The sequence below is a fragment of the Talpa occidentalis genome, unplaced genomic scaffold, assembly GCF_014898055.3.
Source record: "Talpa occidentalis isolate TD23 unplaced genomic scaffold, MPIMG_talOcc4v2.1 talOcc4.16, whole genome shotgun sequence".
Taxonomy (NCBI): domain Eukaryota; kingdom Metazoa; phylum Chordata; class Mammalia; order Eulipotyphla; family Talpidae; genus Talpa; species Talpa occidentalis.
In genome coordinates, this window is record NW_023601653.1 from 5,021,024 (window position 1) to 5,041,623 (window position 20,600).

The following is a 20,600-nucleotide window of genomic DNA, read 5'->3' on the forward strand; positions in this document are numbered from 1 at the left end:
CCGCAGCCGGGCCGACCCCCCGGAGCTCCTCGCCGGGCGCCGGCGGCCGCAGGAGACCGCTGGAGGCGCCGCGGGCTTCCCGCTCTGCCGTCGCGGCGAACGCGGCCCTGGCCGGCGGCCCCTCCCCGTTCTGGGCCCGCGGCCCCCGCAGCTCCTTCGCCCCCACCCGCGGCCGGGCTGCTCCGTGCGCACGGGGGCTCCATGCCCGTCCCCCGGGGAGCCGCAGGCCTCCTGCTCCTCCAGGTCCGGCGACTAAACCAAACCCGGGGGAACCGCCGCCCCCGGCTCTGACGCTCCAGAGGGGCGCGCCTGCCGGCGGGGTCGCCTCAGGTGTCCACGCGGGCGCCGGGGGCCCTGGAAGCCCGGGGAGCGCAGTCCGTGGAGCGGGGAGATGGCACCAAAGGGTGTGTCGGCTCAGTAGGTACTTCAAAAGCGAGCTACTCATGTTGTGGAGGACATCCGGACCCCCTTCAGAGGACAGCTTGTAGGGTGAACACGTGACGATCAGTTACCAATTAGTGACGAGCAGTTGACCAAGCAGACAACCAAGTGGACCACGTGTGATCAGGACAAGCCCCCGCAGACTCGGAGAAAACCCTTCTCTGGGGATGTGAGGCGAGAGCCTGACGGATCCAGAGCCGGCTGCACCTCTGGGGCTGAAGGAAGTCTGGGCGGCTGCCAAGCCGATTCACCCAGCAGCTGGAGAAAACACCTGCCTGCAGCTCAGACGGAGCCTCCCTCCGCATCACCTGAGCTGTCCCTTGTTCCCCTGCCAGGTCTTCCGTGGCTCCCCTAGTGACTGCTCTTGTTAGGAGTTACCCATTGCTCTTGCCGTCTAGAGCGGGAACATGAGATGAAAGAAAACCCTGGGTCCTGCTGAGACCTGAGTCCACCCTCTTCCCCTCAGACCTGAGCTCCTGTCTCCAACCCTGGTCAGCAACAGCTGCCATCACAAAATCAGCTTTCTAATCTTTCCTCATGGTCTCCAGGCCTCAAGTAAGATGCTTGCCTGGACTGAAGCCCATTTCCACCTGAGGGCACGAGTGTCTACCTCTTTGCTTAAGAAGGTAACTGCCAGAGGGAAAGTATGTCCTTCGGGCGTAGCAAGATCTGGGGTGACTCCTAGGCTCGCCATATAGGAGCCATGGGGTCTCACTCTGGAGGCTCAGCTCTATGAGCCTGATTCTTGATGGGGAAGTTTGTGATCAATCTCCCATGAGGTTAAATTAAAGAACCTGATAGCAAATGACCAACAGTTGGCTCTCAAATGTTAGCCCCTTTGTCCTTCTTTGGAGTAGGGATGAAAGCAAATTTATTCTGAGTGCTTAGCCCAGGCTCTCGCAACATCTTATCTGTTCAACCAGCACTGCTGGACTCCTACCAAGTACACTGGTGAGGTGATAAGGGAACCCAATATGGACCCCGTTTGGACCCCAAACTCCAGCAATTCCCAAACCTGTGTCTTGGTTCTCTTCTATAACATACCCTTGGAGGGAAATGGTGGGGCCATGGTGACTGTAAAACTTAGTGAATGAAGACCAAAAGAAAAAGTCTCATTTTCTCCTCCCTGAAAATGTCTCTCTAGCAGGATTCTCCAAGGGACTCAGTCTGTTTTTTTCTCTTCCTGTCTCTCACTTGATTCCCAATCCCTGGAGGGGTAAACAGGTGTCACCGCTGCTTCAGTGGAAAGGTGGAGTAACGATGCTCTAGTGACCCGAAGCTATTTTTCAGAACCATGGACAGCGCCAGAGGGCCCCTCCCGCCCCAACAGGTGAGTCCTATTAGCCCAAGGTCCCAGGGCTCTGTCCAAAGCCTCCCGCCTCTCCTAGGCTATCCCTGCTACCGCAGTTACTGGAGCTACACCAGGTTCATGTTGTAAACAGTCCTTCCCATTAGGACTGGAAGATGGAGCCAAAAAATGCCCAGGAACACTTCCCACTTGGGCGTTCCATCCGACTATCAGCTTCTAGGGAAAGTAGGTGTTATAGGTCTGGGCATTTGTGATTTGCCTGAGAGCAATTCCTAAGCCAAGTCAGTGTTTTTTCGGCTTTAAGCCTCCTACTAAGCCAGTCAAAGACTTTCGGCAGATAAGTGTAAGGGCAAGAGAAGCCCAAAGCAAGCCCTTTATGGGATACCTAGGAGGGCTGGACTCCCCTCCTGAGACTCTGCTTTTAAAACAATGGCTTCTCATAGCAACTCCTGATGACACGTCTCTTCTCACTCAAGACCTCGAGCCATGTCAAGTTTGGGCCACCCTGTATGCTCCCTCTCTAGCCCTTCTTTCCTGCTGTCTTAAACTCCAGCCCCTTAGATTTGCCATGGGGACTCACTTTTGATTTTTTTCTATCCTCTTGTTAAATCTGCAAAAAAAAAAAAAACAAACCACCTTTCAGCCTTTCTTTAGAAAATTTTCTAAATCAATCAGTAATCTATCATTTTTCCGGATCAAAACATATGTAGACTGGAGAATAAGGATTAAATCCTAGTGCAGACTTCCAGTTGAAGTACAATGGCCTAGGCATTCAGCCCCTTCTCAACGCCGGAGATTCCTTCAAGATGAAAGTAAAGAATAGAGAGGGAAAAATCTACCATTAAAAAGATAAAGAAGGGGGCCTCCCTGGTGGCACAGGCAGTTGAGCTCAGCACTATGAAGCTTTCCACAGCCTCTGCAGTGCCGGTTCGATCCACGCTGACCACAGAGCAACCCACATGGCACGGCAGACCTCTCCTGTCTCACCCGCTACTCCCCTCAGCATGTATTTTGGTCATTCTGCCTGTTCTTTTTTGCTGCTCTGTCTCTGGTGAATCCTTTCACCCTCCCGCACATCTGGCCTGTACCCTGGTTCTTGTATAAAATAATAATAAAAAAAGATAAAGGGACATCATAGAGAAGAAACTATCTGAAAGACTGAAGATACATGAAGAGAAAGCAGAGAGGCTTAGAGTCTGCACAGACAGAAACCAGCCCCACCACAAGCTCTTGGCCCAAGGACACTTGGCCCAGTGGAGTGCCAGGCCCGGGCTCACTCTGACTCTTGGCTGGGTCACCCCAGATCTGCAGCCCAGGAAGGCTGTGACCAGGGACTCCGCCACCCTCTGATGTGTTTGTGGGTGTGACTGGTGAACCCCAACCCAAGGTAACAGCAGAACAGTGACCGCCCAAATTGCCCCTATGAGATGGGGTCCAGACTGGAGGCTTGAAAGGCCCAGTAACTGAAAAACAATGGCCAGGGAAGGTGATGAAAAGGGAGGGCTAAGAGAGAGAGCGAGTCCTCTCAAAAATGAGTCTGCAAAACCATAATTTCCAAAACCTAGAAAGAAATCTAATGCTAAGAAAGGAAACCACTACAGATTAGCAGCCCTTTTTTTAAAATCAGCTATATTTCTTTTTTAAAAGATTTTATTTATTTATGCATACAAGAGCTGGGTATAGGCCAGAGGTATGGGGGTGGGGGTGGTGAGAGGATTCACCAGAGACAGAGTGGGGAACAGAACAGGTGGATCCACTGAAATACACTGCTGAGGGGAGCAGCGGGTGAGTCAGGAGAGGTCTGCTGCGCTATGTGGGTTGCTCCCTGGCCAGGGATCATACTCATGCTACAGTGGCTGCGGAAAGCTTCATAGGATGTGTCTTAACCCTTGCGCCACCAGGGAGGCCCTCAAGGGTCTTATAAGACTGAGACATTGGGCCTCCCTGGTGGCGCAGGTGGTTGAGTGCAGCACTGTGAAGCTGAATGCAGCCTCCTCTGCAGTGCAGGTTCAATTCCTAGCCAGCCGGGGACATACCCGCATGTCATGGCAGACCTCTCTCACCTGCTGTTTCCCTCAGCAGTGGACTTCAGTAGATCCACCTATTCTGCTCCCCACTCTGTCTCTGTTGAATCCTCTCACCCTCCCACACATCTAACCTGTACCCCAGTTCTTGTATAAATAAATAAATATAACCAAAAAAAAAAAAAAAAGACCGAGACATGAGGGTTAAAGTCAGAAAGGGGAGAGATGATACTGACACCAGAAGTGAGAGCGAGGTGCTGTGAAGATGGGGGAGGCGCCAGGAGCCAGGAATGCAGGTGGCTTCGAGATGCTAGAAAAGGCAAGGGCTTGGATTCTCCCCTTAGCACCTCTAGAAAGAACCAGCCTGGCTGACACCTAGATTTTAACCCAGTGAAAATGATTTTGGACTTCAGATCTCCAGATCTGAATAAATGCATGTGGTTTTAATCTACCAAATTTATGGTAATTTGTTACAATAGCAACAGAGAACTAATATTCCTAGTGGAACAGAGTTTCTCAATTTAAAAAATGAGATCCAAAATCCAAATGCAGCATGTGCATATGCACACGTGCACAAAGACACACACCCAGGCACACACATTACTGCATGTGCACACACACATTGCACTCACACAAACTAGTTTTCTTGGAATATAAATCATGATCTTCAACAAAAAAATTCAGCAGGTATATTAAAGATTATCAACACCCAATTAGTGACCTGAAGATGACACGCAGGAAATAATCGGAAACACGGAGAAGAAAGATTACCCTCCCCAGTGTAATTTATGAGGAAAAGGAGACTTAGCGGGCAAAACCAGGGGAACTAATGGACAAGTAATAGCTGTTCCAGATGGAAACAAAACAGAAACAGATGGGAAGAAATCGTAACTGAATACGGGGAGACATTTTCTCTGAGCTGAGAAAAATAAGTCTATTCACTGATTAAAAGACTCTCTTGAGTTCGGTCTGGACTGAAGAGTAAGCCTCACGCAAATCCCTCTCCTGGTAAAGTGTGGATCTTGGAGGGTAAAAGAAAATCCCCTGGGCGTCCGGACAGAGCAGCCTGAGGATGGAGCCGTGTGCACGTGTGTGTGAGTGTATGCGTGTGCATGTGTGTGTCTGTGTGTGTTTTAACTGTTTTTTTCTTCTCCCTCTCCCTTGCCAGGACGACTTTATGTAAATTTTGCTGGAGGTTAACTTCCATACGTAGGTCACAGAATATTCCAGCAGGACTGGGGCAGGATTTGAGAAGTTACTCGCGGTGCCCGGGGTGGACATCTGCCTGGCGGGACTCTGTTTCTCATTTTGGGGAGAAACTGGGGATGTTTTTATTTGCATCCTGTTGAATGGAAACATGGCGTTGCTCTCTTGTGTGAAAGTCAGATTCTGCACGACGGTAACAAGTGTTGAGGTGCCCGGGGTGGACTCTGCGCCCCTGAAGGGTCACCGGGCAGGGCAGCCCTCACCCCGCTGCTGCCCTCAGCTTGGCGGGGCGAGCCCGCGGCCGCCTCCGCGGGCGCCAGGTCGGACCCCGCCGGCAGGGGGCGCGCGGGGAGCACCAGGAGGCGGGAGGGAGCGAGGACCCGGCTTCTCGCGCCCCGGCAGGTCGTCCCCCGAGGCCGCGGCCACCTCAGCCTCCCAGCCCCCTGCACACGCGCGCGCGCGCGCGCACACACACACACACACACACACACGCGGCCCGGAGACACCCGCACTGGGTAGCGCGGCCCCTCCGCGGAAGTCTGGTTTCCACCCCAGGGGCCTTCCCGCCCGCTGGGGGCACAGGCAGCCCGGCTGTCTCTCTCTCTTTTTTTTTAAGATTTTATTTATTTATTTTTGCATAAAAGAAGCCGGTGCAGGCCTGAGTGGGGGGTTGGGGGAGAAGATCCACCAGAGACAGAGTGGGGAGCAGGACAGGCGGATCTGCTGAAATGCACTGCTGAGGGGAGCAGCTCCCTGGCCGGGGATTGAACTCAGGCCACAGTGGCTGGGGATAGCTTGATAGCGCTGACTTTAACCCCTGCACCACCAAGAAGGCCAGGAATTAAATAATTTTTAAACTTGTCTAAACTTACAGACAACAGACTTGAGCCTAAAACCAAGATATTGAAAGTCAAAATAGAAAGAAGATGAAGCAGCCAGGAACTAGTAATTGCTGTGCAGGGTTCATTACTTTTTTTTTTTTTTTAAGAATTATTTTTATTTTATTTATACAAGCACTGGGTACAGTCAGAAGCGCGGGAGGGTGAGAGAATTCACCAGAGCCAGAGCGGGAAGCAGAGCAGGCAGAAGGACCGAAGTACACTGCTGAGGGGAGCAGCGGGCGGCAGGAGAGGTCTGCACGCCATGTGGGACCCCCGCCCGTGGCCGGGGATTGAACCGGCGCTGCAGAGGCTGCGGGCAGCTTCGCAGACCAGCGCTCAACCACACTGTGCCACCGGGGAGGCCCTCATTACTTTTTTACATATGTAGATACGAAAATTCTCATAGTATCAAACTTACAAAGAGAGCAAGGTCAATTTAAAACTTAACAGGGGGCCTCCCCGGTGGCGCAGTGGTTGAGTGCTGGGTTGCGAAGCTGCCTGCGGCCTCTGAGGCGCCAGTTCGATCCCCGGCCACCGGAGGAGGGTCCCACATGGCGCGCAGACCTCTCCTGCCGCCCGCTGCTCCCCTCAGCAGTGTGCTTGGGTCCTTCTGCCTGCTCTGCTCCCCGCTCTGGCTCTGGTGAATTCTCTCATCCTCCCGCGCTTCTGACTGTACCCAGTGCTTGTATAAATAAATAAATAAATCTTAAAAATAAAATAAAACTTTACAGGTAAGATAAAATAGAGAAAAGGTATTGGTTAGAATATATACGATAAATTGCAGGGTAGCCCCTGAGAGAATAAATACAATTAGTATAATTTCCAAATCAGCAAAGAGAAAAAAGAACTAAGAAAAATCTTTATCTATTCAAGAGTACATAAGACAGAAAGTTTTTAAAAAAGTAAAAAAAAGATATAGACATAAACTCATCTACAGATAATCATAATAAATATGAATTGAATAATTTTCCCATGAAAAGATAACGACTTAATGGCGTGCAGTGAGACTAATGTTTGAAAAGAAAGTTATAGTAACACATATTAAAAAGGAAGAAAGATCTTAAATCAGTAACCTAACTATACCTTAATGAGTTAGTAAAGGAAACGCAAATTGAACATAAAACTAGAAAAAGGAAGGAAACAAGCAATAAAAATAAAAGATTAGAGAAGAGATTAAATAAAATTGAGAATGGAAAAATAGAGTCAATGACATTAAAAGTTAGTTCTTTTTGGGGGGAACAGTAAGATCGATAGACTTTCAGCTAGACTAAGGGAAAAAAACCACAAATAACTAAAACCACAAATGAAAATGGAAACATTTCTACTGACCGCACTAGAAACAAAATGTATTATAAGAGAACAGTATCAACAGTTACACAGGAAAAAGTTAGGCAGATGAAATAGACACATTTCTAGAAAAAGACACATTGCCAACACCAATTCAAGAAGAAAAAGAAAACTTGAACAATCTGTAACAAATAGAGATTGAATCAGTAATAAAATGCCTCCTCCAAACAACAAAAAATGTCCAAGACAGATGGCCTTGTTCGTGAATTCTACCAGACATTTAGAGGAGAATTAGCATTAATCCTCTCAACTTTTCTAAGAAATAAGAGGAGAGACTGTCTCCTAATTCTCTATGAGTCTTCTATTTATTACCTTGTTACCAAAGCCAGGTAAAGTCACCACACACACACAAAAAAAAAAAAATACTACAGAAGAATGCCTCTTGTGATTGTTGACATAAAATCTCAACTAAATATTCACAGACTGTATTTAACAGCATATTAAAGATCATATTAACAGAATGAAGGAAAATGAGAGAGACACTTTACTCAATTGGTCAGTGTGCCCTGCTGAGAGAATGCAGGGGCGGGAGGGGGGCCACACAGTCATCTCACTCAATACAGAAAAAGCTTTGGAAAAGTCTAATGCACACTCATGATTTTTCAAAACGACACTCAGAATACTAGGAATAGAAGGAAATTTCCTCAACATGATAAAGGGCATTTATGAAAACCCACAGCTAACCTCATATTCAATGATAAAAGTCTAAGACTCCCCCTTAGCTAAGAGCAATACAAGGGTGTCCTCTTTCACCTCTACTATTACACTTGATCTTAGCCAAAAGGCCAAGAAGTGATTCACCTCGACTCTTCAATAGTATGTGAAAGTTTCAACTAGAGCTGTCAGGCAAGGAAAAGAAAGAAAAGATACCCAAATTGGAAAGGAAGAAGGAAACGATCTCTATTCACAGATGATGTCATCCTACAGATAGGAAACCCCCAAATCTCTCTCTCTCTCTCTCTCTCTCTCACACACACACACACACACACACACACTTCTAGAGCAAATAAATCAATTCAGCGAAGTTACAGGGAACAAGATCAACATACCCAAATCAGTTAGGTTTCTATACACTAGCAATTTGAAAAGAACAATTAGAAAAAAAATTAAGAAAACAATTCCATTTACAATAACATCCAAAAGATGAAGCCCACTTCGTAAAAAAATAAATTAGGAACCGTTGACATTTGTTCTGCTTTCTGAAAAGTTTACATTAGATTGAAATTATTGAGTCCTTAAATATTTGGTAACATTCCCTGGCTTCTTTTATTTTAAGTCTTGTTCTGGTGTTTCTTTGATATCAAGGTTTTGGATCACCAATTCAATGCTTTAAATGGTTGCAACATTAGTCATAGCTTTTATTTTTTCTGGAATCAGACTTTATTACTTGTAAACACTGAAAATGGAGCGTTTGATTTAAATTTTCAAAAGTGTTGGCAAAAATGGCTTGTAATGTCCTCTTACATTTTTCATTTATTCTTTGTCTGAAGTCATGTTTTCTTTCTCTTCCTACTACAGTTTATGGCTTCCCTCTGTCTCTGAATTTGTCTGGCAGGGCGTGGGGGTGGGGTGCCAGTTTTATTAGTCTTTTCAAAGAACCAGAATTTGGCTTTGTTACTCACTTCTATTTTATGGTTGTTTTTATTTCATTTATTTCTGCTCTTGACTCCTGGTTCCTTCCCCTGACTTCACTAGGTTTATTCAGCTGTCCTCTGCTAACTTCTTATGTTAAATGTTTGGCTTATTGATTTTTCAGTCTCTTTATCTCATATAAGCTTTTCTCTGTTCTGATATGTGAAATTTCCATTATTTAGTTCACTTCTAAGCATATTCTAAAATCTGTTATGTTTCTTTTTTATCTATGAGTTATTTAAAGAGGGTTGTTTTCTTTTTTTGTTTACTTATTTTTTGTTATCGATTTCTTCTTGAATTACATGGTGGTGAGAAAATGTGATTTATTCAATCCAACTTTCTGACATGAAGCAATGATTGCTTTTTGCTAAGGTAATGGTCAGTTTTCATAAATGATCCAGATGTCTTTGAAAAGAATGTGATATCTCCATTACTTGATGGAATGTTCTAGAATTTCCCACGAAGTGAAGCTTCTAATTCCATAGTTCTCACCTTCTCTAGCCTCATGGGTATTTGTTGTGTGTGTGTGTTTGTGTGTGTGTGTGGTGTTTCCAGGCAGCTTACTCCATCTGAGTTACTGGGTGAGGTATACCAGACAGGAGAAAGACAAGAGACCAAAGACCAACTAAAATCACATCAAGGAGCCTTTCAGACAAATCCAGAAGGTAGAACATGCCACAGGGCAGTAGTTTAGCCCCTGAGATTCACATTCTGAAAATAGGGGCTGTTCTCAATTAAAAGTGATTTATAGATGTAAACAGAATAGACTCTGGGTCCTTATTTAGAAAAACCAGCTGCTGTAAAGGAAATTTTTGGGATAATTGATTTTGGATTCTCTAAAGCATGCGGATCCTCTTGCCCAGGTTCAAGGGCATTCAAGTGTCCTGCCTTTCCAGATGGCCGGAGTTTGGGTCATGCAGAGGAAGGCTGACATCATCACAATCTGTCTATAATAAAATCTCCTGTGGGCCTCCCTGGTGGCACAAGGGGCTAAGCACTGCTCTATGAAGCAATCCGCAGCCTCTGCAGCATAAGTTCGATCCCCGCCAGGGAGAAACCCACATGGCGCAGCAGACCTCTCCTGCCGTGCCGGCTGCTCCCCTCAGCAGTGTGTTTTAGTCAGTCTGCTGTTCTGTTCCCCACTCTGTCTCTGGTGAGTCCCCTCACCCCCTGCATCTCTGGCCTGTACCCACCTCTTGTATGCATAAATAAATAAATCTTTAAAACAATAATAATAAAATCTCCTGTTGCTGTGATAACAGAAGTTGTCCCCAAGACCCAGAGAGAGTCTGAAAAATTTTAAACAAAAATATTGCTTTGGGTGATTTACCAGTGGACTTTAGAAGCAGAATGTGTTACTGGTCTTGCTAGGAAGATCGTCTAAAGTCTCTGCTGATGGAGTGGCCTCTCCCCTGCCCCTACCCCCCCTTCATTGTCCCACAAAAGCCAGAGCAGCCTGGTGGTTACCCTTGCAGCTCTCTCGGGGACCTGCTGATGGGTTGGTCCCTTCTACTGCTCTAACTCCTCCTGCGCAGGGGATGTGTCTAATTTCCCCACATCTCCTGGGCATCTAGGCTGGTTGTTGAGCAACCATAAAATTAGCGAACTCTGGAACCCAGACCTCTGTCTTGGCACAACCTCCACGGGATCTATTTGTAAAGTTGTGGGTCCAACTCCCTTCACCTCCTTTCAGAAAGGGACATTCAATTCCGCCACAAGCGAAAAACACACGGCACGCAAGCCTGGCCCCAACAAGTGGGAAGAAGGGCAGATGCAGAGGGGCCTTGTGGCCAAACTATGACTAGGTATGTATGTCCAAACGGGGTAATTCCAGGATCTGGAAATTCCCCAGCAGTGGACGGGCAAAAGATCTGTCCTGGCCAGTTATCCAAGCCAATGACCAGAGAGGATTGCTTCATTTGGGAGATGAGGTCCCAGCAGAATGAATCACTGTTCAGGAAGTTGAGTTGGGGTGTCCCTGGGTTTGTAGAGAAACAAGAATCTACAACTAGACTTGAAGCAGAAGCAGCGGTACACCTCCCACTGTCAGTCATTTCTCTTTACACTCTGTCTGCCAGAGGCATTCTAAGAAAATCGCCAGACGAGTGCAAGAAGAGGGGTGTGTAAGGATCTTCACACAGTTTGCTTGCAATTTCAAATAACTGGAAACAATTTGTAGATCTGTCAATTTAGGATTGCATGAATGGATGATGGCATAAATTATATGGAGGAACATCCATACAGGGGGTTGCTGTACAGCTGTTAGAAAGATAATGGGGATCAATAGTTACTGATAGGGAAAGGAATAGATGGATGGATGGGTGGTGGGTGGGTGGATACATACATACACAGGTATATAGAGATAAATAGATCGATACCCAGACATTTATGTGTATGAGGAGATATCCAGAAGGCCATTCAGCGAACTATACCAAAGGTTATCACTGGATGATAGCATTTATTTATTTATTTATTTATTTATTTTTAAAGATTTATTTATTTATGCATACAAGAGCTGGGGTACAGGCCAGAGATGTGGGGGGTGAGAGGATTCACCAGAGACAGAGTGGGGAACAGAACTGGCAGACTGACTGAAATACACCGCTGAGGGGAGCAGCAGCAAGACAGGAGAGGTCTGCTGGGCCATGTGGGTTGCTCCCTGGCCAGGGATCGAACTTGTGCTGCAGTGGCTGTGGATAGCTTCATGGGGTGCGTCTTAACCACTTGTGCCACCAGGGAGGCCCTGGATGGTAGAATTTAGAATGCTATTTTACCTTCTTATTCATACTTTAGGTACTGTGTAATTTTTTTCACTGTGGGTATATATTGTTTTTATTATCAGGAAAAACAAAGTCAGTCATACTTGGGAGTAATGGTCACATTTTGGTGTCAACAAAATTTTCTTTTAAAAAAATTAAAAAAATTTTCTTTTGGCATTTTGAAATGTCTAAAAAGAATTATTTTATAATATATACATATAGCAAACCATTATTCACCTAAAAAACTAATACAATGTTGTATCTCCATCATATTGCAATAAAAAGGAAGCAGTCAATACACATAAAATTCCATTCTAAAAATGATCAAACTCCAGTACACTTTTTTCCCTCCTACCTCCACCCTAGCACATGTTTCATTAAAATCAGCTGGAATTTAAGTTAGAAAAGTTGGGTTTTTTAATTATGCTCCTTTTATTTTGGAAATTCTTTCTCAGCGACTGGAGACAAGTCCCTGGAGTCAAGTCCCTGGAGTCTCTGGGCTTCTGGGCTGTGCCATTTGCTGGACCTGTGATTCTGGGAAGTTCTCTTAACCTCTCTTTGACTCATATTTAAATTTGGGCTAATCAAAGGACATCCCCCAGCAGGCTAGTGTGAGGGTCAAATGAGTCCATGTAGTTACTGAAAACACTTCGAACTAAGCCTGACTTAAAGCACACCTTCATTAAATGTTTTCATTTTAATTTTTATTAAGATGCACAATCACATCAGTTATCTGGATTTACTGTACATTTTACTGAAATATGCTTAAAGTGCCTGTCTTCTATTTTAGATGTGCTTTTTTTTTTTCTGGAGTAATCCTTGAAAAGCTTTTTCCTGAAATATTCACTAGGGGCAAGCTTTCCATGTGCAAAATAGTCTGTTTTTGCTATCATTTGAAATGACATTTTCCATAGTCCAAACTAGTTGAAAATGATACTCATGTACAAGTGTGTAAACATTGTTCCTCTGCTTGGCAATCTGTATCATGGAGGATGCTGGTTTTTAGGCATCCAGAAAAGCCTGGGATTAGCAGTTAGTTATTGACATTTCAAGGGGCATAGAAAGTAAGTCCTTAAGATAACCAAACGTCTGAATATGAGAAGGGGGGTGGTGCCCAGAGATGGGGAAACATTGCCTTCCTGTGATGCTATTTTGGTTCATTGTTCCACAGATACAGATCTTCCTCAATTTATAATGGGATTATGTTTCAATAAAGCCATTCTAAATTGAAAATATCCTAAGTCGAAAATATACCTAACAACCAAGCCTCATGTCTTAGCCTGGCTCAGACCACCCGCCCTGGCCTGCAGTGCTGCTGTCCTGGGCAGCCATTGAACAGGAGCCTGTTCACAATGAAGTGCTGATGACATCACAACGTTTATCCTACGCTGTGCCGGCAGGACAACCCGGATGGTCGTGGGGCTCTCACTGTGACTGTCCACAGGGAGAGAATCCTGGGTTTGTAGAACGTCTGATGCATTGAACTAAAACTCATGACAGGATGGCTGGGCGCTATAGCAACAGACCACCAGTTTCTCTCTCTTCAGATGAGGCTGGAGAATAGCAGTGGGAGGTGGTATCCCCTGTGATGGCAGGCTGGCGGGAGCTGGCGGGAGCTGCCGCTCACTGCCTGTGTCAGCAGGTTCAAGATCTTTACTTACTACTTAAGTCAAAGGCATATGATCATAATATGAATTTACCAGGCGCTGGGGTGGGCGAGGTTTGCGTTACAGTAATATAAGCACACAATTCAATCACAGCAGAATAGGAGAAGGGGAAGGTAACGACCCCCTTAGCTTTGGGAAACTGGCCACGCAGAGTGAGCCGGCCCAGTTCAGAGAGTGAGTTCCTGACATTCTTCGGCCAGCAGGGAGGAGTGTGTCAGCAATCAGCCCCCAGCGAGTCCCTGCTGGCTCACCAAGGCAGGAAGGCACTGGGACCCAGGCCATGTTCACAAGCAGAGGTTGGTTATCAGGCCTACCTGCTAACTTCCACTGAGGCAGGGCCTCTCTGCCCTGCCAGGTTCTTATCTGCTCTTCCGTGTTTTTTTTTACCAGTGTCTTCACAAACAAGCGCTTGCTTTCTGATTGAACTTGCTCTGTCTCAAATGCCCTGAGCCTTCCAAGCAGCCAAGGTCAAGACAATGTCAATGCACATAACCTCTCATCACTCAGATCCTGACAACTTCAGTGCATGCTGCTGTGGTCACGAGAGTGGGGAGCAGCAGATCGCGCAGGAAAAGATCAAAATGCAAAGCACAGTTTCTACTGTAGGTGCCTCGCTGTCGAGCCCAGAGCAAAGTGGGAAATGGAAGTGGAACCACGGCAAGCAGGACGGCCTGCATCTCCTCCCCTCTCCCTGCCGCGTGGGTGGTAGATCCGCCCCCATCCTGTTAGCTTGGACTTGGGCGTGGGACAGACTTCAGCTAATGGGGTTCTTGGGATCTTCCTGGGGAAAAGGCAGGGGTGTGCTCTGTGTGTGTGTGGGGGGACTGGTCCCCCTGCCCCCGCCTTAGCGGAAGAACAGTGCCAGAAGACGAGACCTGGAGCCAGCTGAGACCCAAGCTGTCCCTGGAGGCCAGTTCCGACCTGTCCCACTTGACACACAAAAGCACAAGCAAGGTGACTTGACCTGCCCACAGGTAAATAAGTCGGGGCATAGCCATACAAGAGCATCCAACTCGGCACTAAAAAGGGAGAAACTACAGCAAACACACCATGTGGATGGATCTTAAAATAATTAGGCTCAATGGACAGAAACCAAGCAAAAAGTTCCATCAGGTGTACATTGGCACAAAGTAGATCGGGAGTTGCCTAGGACGTGGGAGAGGTGAGGGCAGCCAGGGAGAGGGAGTCCCAAGGGACTTCTTGAAAGGTTGGGCGCGGTAAAGGGAAGGCGAGCCAGGCTAAGCTTTCTCAAAGGAAGGGAAAATTTATTGCGCCCCGGGTGGACTTCACAGACCCAAGGTGGGGATCCGTGAAGCCGCGCACATTGTCGGGGGGAGGCAGGCTTTTATAGGGTGAGGAGAGGTCAGGTGGGAAACTGGGTTTGTAAGGCGGGAAAAAGTTTGTAGGGCTAGAAAAGATTTGTAGGGGGGAGGGCGGGGAGGTTCTTTGTCTGAATTCTCTAGGTGGGTTTCCTGGTGGGCTTTTGCATTCCAGCCTCCTGCATCGACCTTCCACTTCTGTGTGACGCTGTGTCACTGCCTTGACCGATGGGGTCACAGATTCATACATATGTCAAGACTCATCAAGGGCCTCCTTGGTGGCACAAGGGGTAAAGTCGAAGCTCTATGAAGCTATCAGCAGCAACTGCAGCACCCCGGCCAGGGAGCTGACCCACAGGGCGCAGCAGACCTCTCCTGTCTCCCTGCTACTCCCCTCAGCAGTGTATTTCAGTCAGTCTGCCTGTTCTGCTCCCCACTCAGTCTCTGGTGAATCCTCTCACCCCCTCACCTCTGTCCTACACCCCAGTTCTTGTATGCATAAATAAATAAAATAAATCTTTAAAAAACTCAAGTTGTACACTTTAACTATATGCAGTTATATATCAATTATATATCAATAAAACTGTTCTTTGTAAAAGAATAGCAAGCATTGGTTTAAATCACTGAATTTGGGGGTATTTTGTTATATTGCAAAAGCCTGCTGCGTAGTGAACACTAGCTGTTGATAGCATGCTGTGCAAAGGTGTTTAGACATTTTAATATCTTCAGAGATAAAGAAATACAAAATTTCATCAATGGAATGTCCAGAAACGGTAAAAAGAACAAAAATTGAAGTGTTACTATTTTTGTGTTAAGGCAATTTTGCTACTTTACAGCTACAGAGTGCTTAAGAGAACTTGGTCTACTAAACTAATAGATTGCCTTGAGATTCCAATTTAAAATTCGTAATTGAGCAATATTTGAATTTAGGATTTTTCTTTTCTATACACAGCTCATTGAACTTCAAGGTCATCATATTGATACGTTCAATGTGTTAGATTTATAAGAATTGCTTAAGTCCTTGAGAAGGTTTGTCAGCCAATTATATATAGGAAGTCAAGCAAATATAGTGTATGTGACAGATAATGCAATATGAAATGCTTAATGGAGCTTAAGTTTGCAAATGAGGCCAAAATTAATCAAAGTCTCGGGGCCTCTTTGGTGGCGCAAGGGGTGAAGCATAGCACTATGAAGCTATCCACAGCCTCTTAAGCATGGGTTCGATCCCCAGCCGGCCTCGGAGCCACCCGCATGGAGTGGCGGACCTCTCCTGTCTCGCAGTGTATCTTGGTGGATCGGCCTGTTCTGTTCCTCACTCTGTCCATGCTGAATCCTCTCACCCCCTGCATCCCTGGCCTGTACCCCAGTTCCTGTGTGCATAAACGAAAAATCTTTAAAAAAAAAATAATCAAAGTCTCCTTGAAAGTGATTGCAAAATTTTGCCAGATCTATCATTAAAATAATAAGTGTTTTAAGCTGAAGTTAAAAGCTTAAGGACAGAGTAGGTTTATTCCCTTTATGTGACTTTAATAAATTGAACATTAATATTTTTTAAAAGATTGATTTATTTATGCATGCAAGAAACACTTTTAAGGGCATCAAAAGACATTGATATTAATGCATTGGAGGTCACGGTTACTCAGGGTCAAGTAACATTCCAGCCGACAGCAGACCCCATAGAGGACGTGGTCCTTGGAGGGTTGGGGCGGGGCGTGGGGGTGGGTGACACCATCTAGGTTAGCGTGAAGTAAGTAGGTCCTTCCTGGCCAGTATGCTGGTCCTTGTGCCTAGCAGGGGGCTACCTGGCTGGACAGGTATGGAACCAACCAGAACATTCTCTTGGTTCAGATACAACCTTCCAACACACACCTGTCCACCTGTCAGGTGGCCCTAACCTTTCCATGTGTGAAAAGAGTCTGGAGAAATATTAACATTCCTCACCCTCCCCAAACTGAAAAGTATCTGAAAAAAATAAAGCTTCCCAGTAAAACAGGAAGAGCAGGAAGAGGACAAGTTTGCACAAAGCTGGCTCGGCTCTGCTGGGAGATGAAAGCGAACAGCCGGGGAACTTTCCTTCTCATCTGTTTTGCATTCACCAGAAGAGGGAGGGTCCGGGGGCCAGAGGGACACATGCACACCAGAATCTTCTCATTTGTATCTATAATTGCTCAGGAGGCAGCTCTCCACCAGGGCATTGTCTACCTCGGAGTCCCGCTGACCTTGCTGGAGCCACCAGCCTCAGCAAGCCAGGCTGCTATCCTGGAGAGAAACAAACTGTTTTGATCTGCAGAGTCTGGGCACAGAAGCTCAATGTCTGTGCAAACTAACCAGCAGACCAGAGAGGAATGGCTTCCTCCCTGCTGACCTTTCTGCAAGAGGTTGCCCAAGCTTGGAGATTCCAGGGACAGCTTTTCCGTTTTTATTTACAGCTTTCTGCCTCCCTCTAATATCAGGAGGATGGGCCACGGCAGACACTCAGGATATCCACAATCCACAGCTTCGCCTCAGATCAAGCTAAGCAGGCCAGGCCCCTTCTCCTCGCCGGGAGCTCTCTCCTGGAGACGCCACACTGTGCTTAAAACAAAGGCCAGGCTCTCCTTCCAGGCCTCTGAGACCCTGCACGTGGGGCCCCTGCCACCCTTGGAGACTTCAGTCTCCCCAACCACTCCGTTCCAGTCCCACCAGCTTCCTTCTGTCCCTTGGAAGCATGGCCCTGCCTCAAGGCCTTTCCACTTGCTGCTCCTTCTGCTTAGATAGTTCTTCCCTTTGGTTGATGCAGCTGCCTCCTGAGCCTCATGCAAACCTCTTCTCAGATGTGGCTCCTCAAAGGACTGGCCTGACCACTCTAGCTGAGCACCCACCTACACACCCTGTTCCTCTCTACAGTGGGACACTAGTCAGTCTCTTTATAACACATATCCGGCCTGAAAATCATCTCTTTGTTTATGAGTTTGTTGTCTGTCTGGTGCCCTCATAAAAATGGAAGTCTCTAGAGGGACGGGGCCTGCCTGTCTTTTGGCTATCATTTCTCCAGTGCCTAGAGTAGTGCTCGGAGCATGACTGGTACCCAGAAAATATTAGCTGGCTGGTTCCCTAGTGTCAGGGCCCTGTGGGTACAGGTAAATGACAAGTGACAAAACAGAACTCTCCTGTGTTCCTGGAGCTCCGCATACATCCAAACAAAGCAAAGGAAGGTTGGCCAGTTCTACCTGGGGGGCAGGATTGGCTTCATGCAAAAGGACACCCCAGAACTGAGTTTCGAAAGATATGTAGGTGCTTCTCACATGAACCAGAGGTGCAAAGGTGTGAATAAGCAGGGATGGCTCAGGAAGCAGCAAGGGGTTCAATGAGACTGTGGGAAGTGGTTGTGGTTGTGTATGGATGGGGGCAGGGAGGGAACCCGCAAGCAGGGCCCCTTAGCCATGAGAAAGCGCGTGGGCTGCTAGAGACAGCGACCAGCATCACACCCCTGAGAGGATCCCCCCACCCCAGTTGACATTCATGCTCCTGCCGGTGTCAAAGACTGTTACATGAGGGTGACTCAGTCAGAACCGCATTTCTAAAACGATTCCTCTGCCAAAATTGGAGTTCCCCAGGTCCCCGGCCCTATTATGACCATATTCAGGCATATTTCCAAACGACTCACTGCCCTCTTGCTAAAAATAGTTCGCCTTTCTTTGGGGGCAATAATGTCCCAGCACCATATTTCAGGAGTGACCCAGGCCTCCTTTCTCCTGGGCTCACATTGTCCTGGGCTGTGGGTCTGCAGCTGTTGATCCCCAGCATCTTACGCACACGGTGCCCTCACGGGGGCTGGGGAGATACAGGCCCCCTGGCAGACATAACGCCTGGGTTTGGTTCACCCCCGTGTCTTCCAAGTTTGGGTAGAAAGCCAGTATCCTCAACAGTGAGACAGAATAATAATAGCGTCTACTTGCAGGATGGTGCGAGGATCCAATTAGTTACTATTGATTGTGAAACAGTACTCAGAGTCTTCGTATAAAGAATGTTATGCAGGGGCCTCCCTGGTGGTACAAGGGGTTAAGCACAGCACTATGAAGCAATCCCAGCCTCTGCAGCACGAGTTCGATCCCTGGCCAGGGAGCAACCCACATGGCTCAGCAGACCTCTCCTGACTCGCCCGCTGCTCCCCTCAGCAGTGCATTTCGTCAGTCTGCCTGTTCTGTTCCCCACTCTGTCTCTGGTGAATCCTCTCACCCCCCGCATCTCTGGCCTGTACCCCAGCTCTTGTAGGCATAAATAAATAAATCTTTAAAAAAAAGAATGTTATGCAAAGTGTTCAGTGTTATTTTTGGCCAACAGAGTTTCCATTTCTAGAATGGAGCTGATAAACTTGACTTTGATTGGAAGAAAACGTGTGTCTACTTTGTGTGCACGCATGTGTGCGCAGGTGTGTGCTTGTGTGCATGTGCATTTCTCTAGCTGTGAGCTGGGCAGGGCAGTGCTGCACACATGTCCACTATCGAAACCCGCCTTTGTGCCCCACAGACTTCAGAGCGCTGTACATATGTTACCCTGTTATCCTCGCAAGAATCCTCTAGGACAGCAATCATTCCCTCCATTTTACAAATGAAGAAAACTGAGGCTCAGAGAGGCTGGCGACTAGAAATGGCACAGCTGGACTTGCACGTGCCCCTGATCTTTCCGAGCACCTCACTTCCTCGAGGGAAGGGACCCAGCACCTCCATCATGGCGTTTCCAGAGCCATGTCTGGGGGGCAGCGATACCAGTGGGTGGGTGATGGATAATTTTAGGTATCAGCTAGACTGGGCAGGGGTGCCCGGAGAGCTGGGAAATGTTCCTGGAGTGTCTGTGAGTGTTTTGGAAGATATTAGCATGTGATTCAGTGAAGAGATCCACCCTCACCGCGCGGACAGGCATCCCCTAAGCTTTGAGGGCCTGAACTGAACAAAAAGGTAGAGGAAGGGTGAATTGTCTCTCCACTTTTCTTGCCTCTGACCTTGAAGCTCCTGGTTCTCGGGGGTTTGGACTCGGGGATTTAATCAGCAGCCCTTGGTTCTCAAGTCTATACCATCGGTTTTGCCAACTGTAGTAAGTCCCCTCGGATTATCCCCATGCAGCCTATGGTTTGGGTTCTCCAAAGGACCCCATCTAATAATCTAGACTCCCAGGGCATCCTTTTGGGCTCAACTGAATAATGCACCCCACAAAAATAATGCATTCTGGCCCCAGAACCTATGTACAGGATACTTTCCATGTAAGGTATGTTATCCTATGGTAACAGGAACTTTCCAGATATGATTAAGTAAGGCTGCAGAGATGGAGAGAATATCTTTGATTATTTGGATGGGCCCAATGCCATCATGGTGTCCTTATAAGAAGGGAGAGAGAGGGATCAGTTAGAGGAAGGCAGAGTAAAGATTGCCATGATGCAGCCATGAGCCGAGAGATATTCTAGCAGCTTCTAGAAGCTGGAAGAGGCAAGGAACGGATTTTTCCTAGACCCTTGAGGGAACCAAGCCTGAGGCTCGTTCAACCTTAGCCCAGCGACACTGATTTGGGACTGCTAACCTTCTAACTGTAAGAAAGATTACACCTTTAAGTCAATAAATGCATGGTCATTGGCTACAGTGGCCAGAGGAAAGTCATTCATCTTTATTCTAGCAGGATTCACAAAGTAAGGAAGAGAGGGGCCTTTCTCACCTGCCACAAGTCCCCAAGCCTAGGGCACCCCAAATTTGCACATGTGTGCGCACGTGTGTGTGCGCACACACACACACACACACAACTAGTTCTTAGGAGTATGTATGTGGACTTCCAAGGGGGACAGGGACTCTTCCAAGGTGCTAATAGCACAAGTCTGCAGAGGCAGGGCAAGAAGCCAAAATTTCCACGAGGCTGATTCAAACCATGGGAACCCGTGTTGCAGCACAGAAATGTAAAAGTCCTAATAAATCACAAAGCAAGAGACTGGGAGCTCCTTCCCACACGCCCATGCCCGTCCACCTCCCGGGCCTGCTGGGGTCACTAAAA

General features: G+C 47.2%; 1 long non-coding RNA gene across 1 annotated transcript; it reads left to right on the forward strand.

The window, feature by feature from the left end:
• The first annotated feature begins 331 nt into the window (after positions 1-331).
• LOC119247257 (uncharacterized) lies at positions 332-14,622 on the forward strand. Its single transcript, XR_005125691.2, has 3 exons — positions 332-1,067; positions 1,656-1,771; positions 13,657-14,622. It is a non-coding gene; the product is annotated as an uncharacterized LOC119247257 (long non-coding RNA).
• The last annotated feature ends 5,978 nt before the right edge of the window (positions 14,623-20,600 follow it).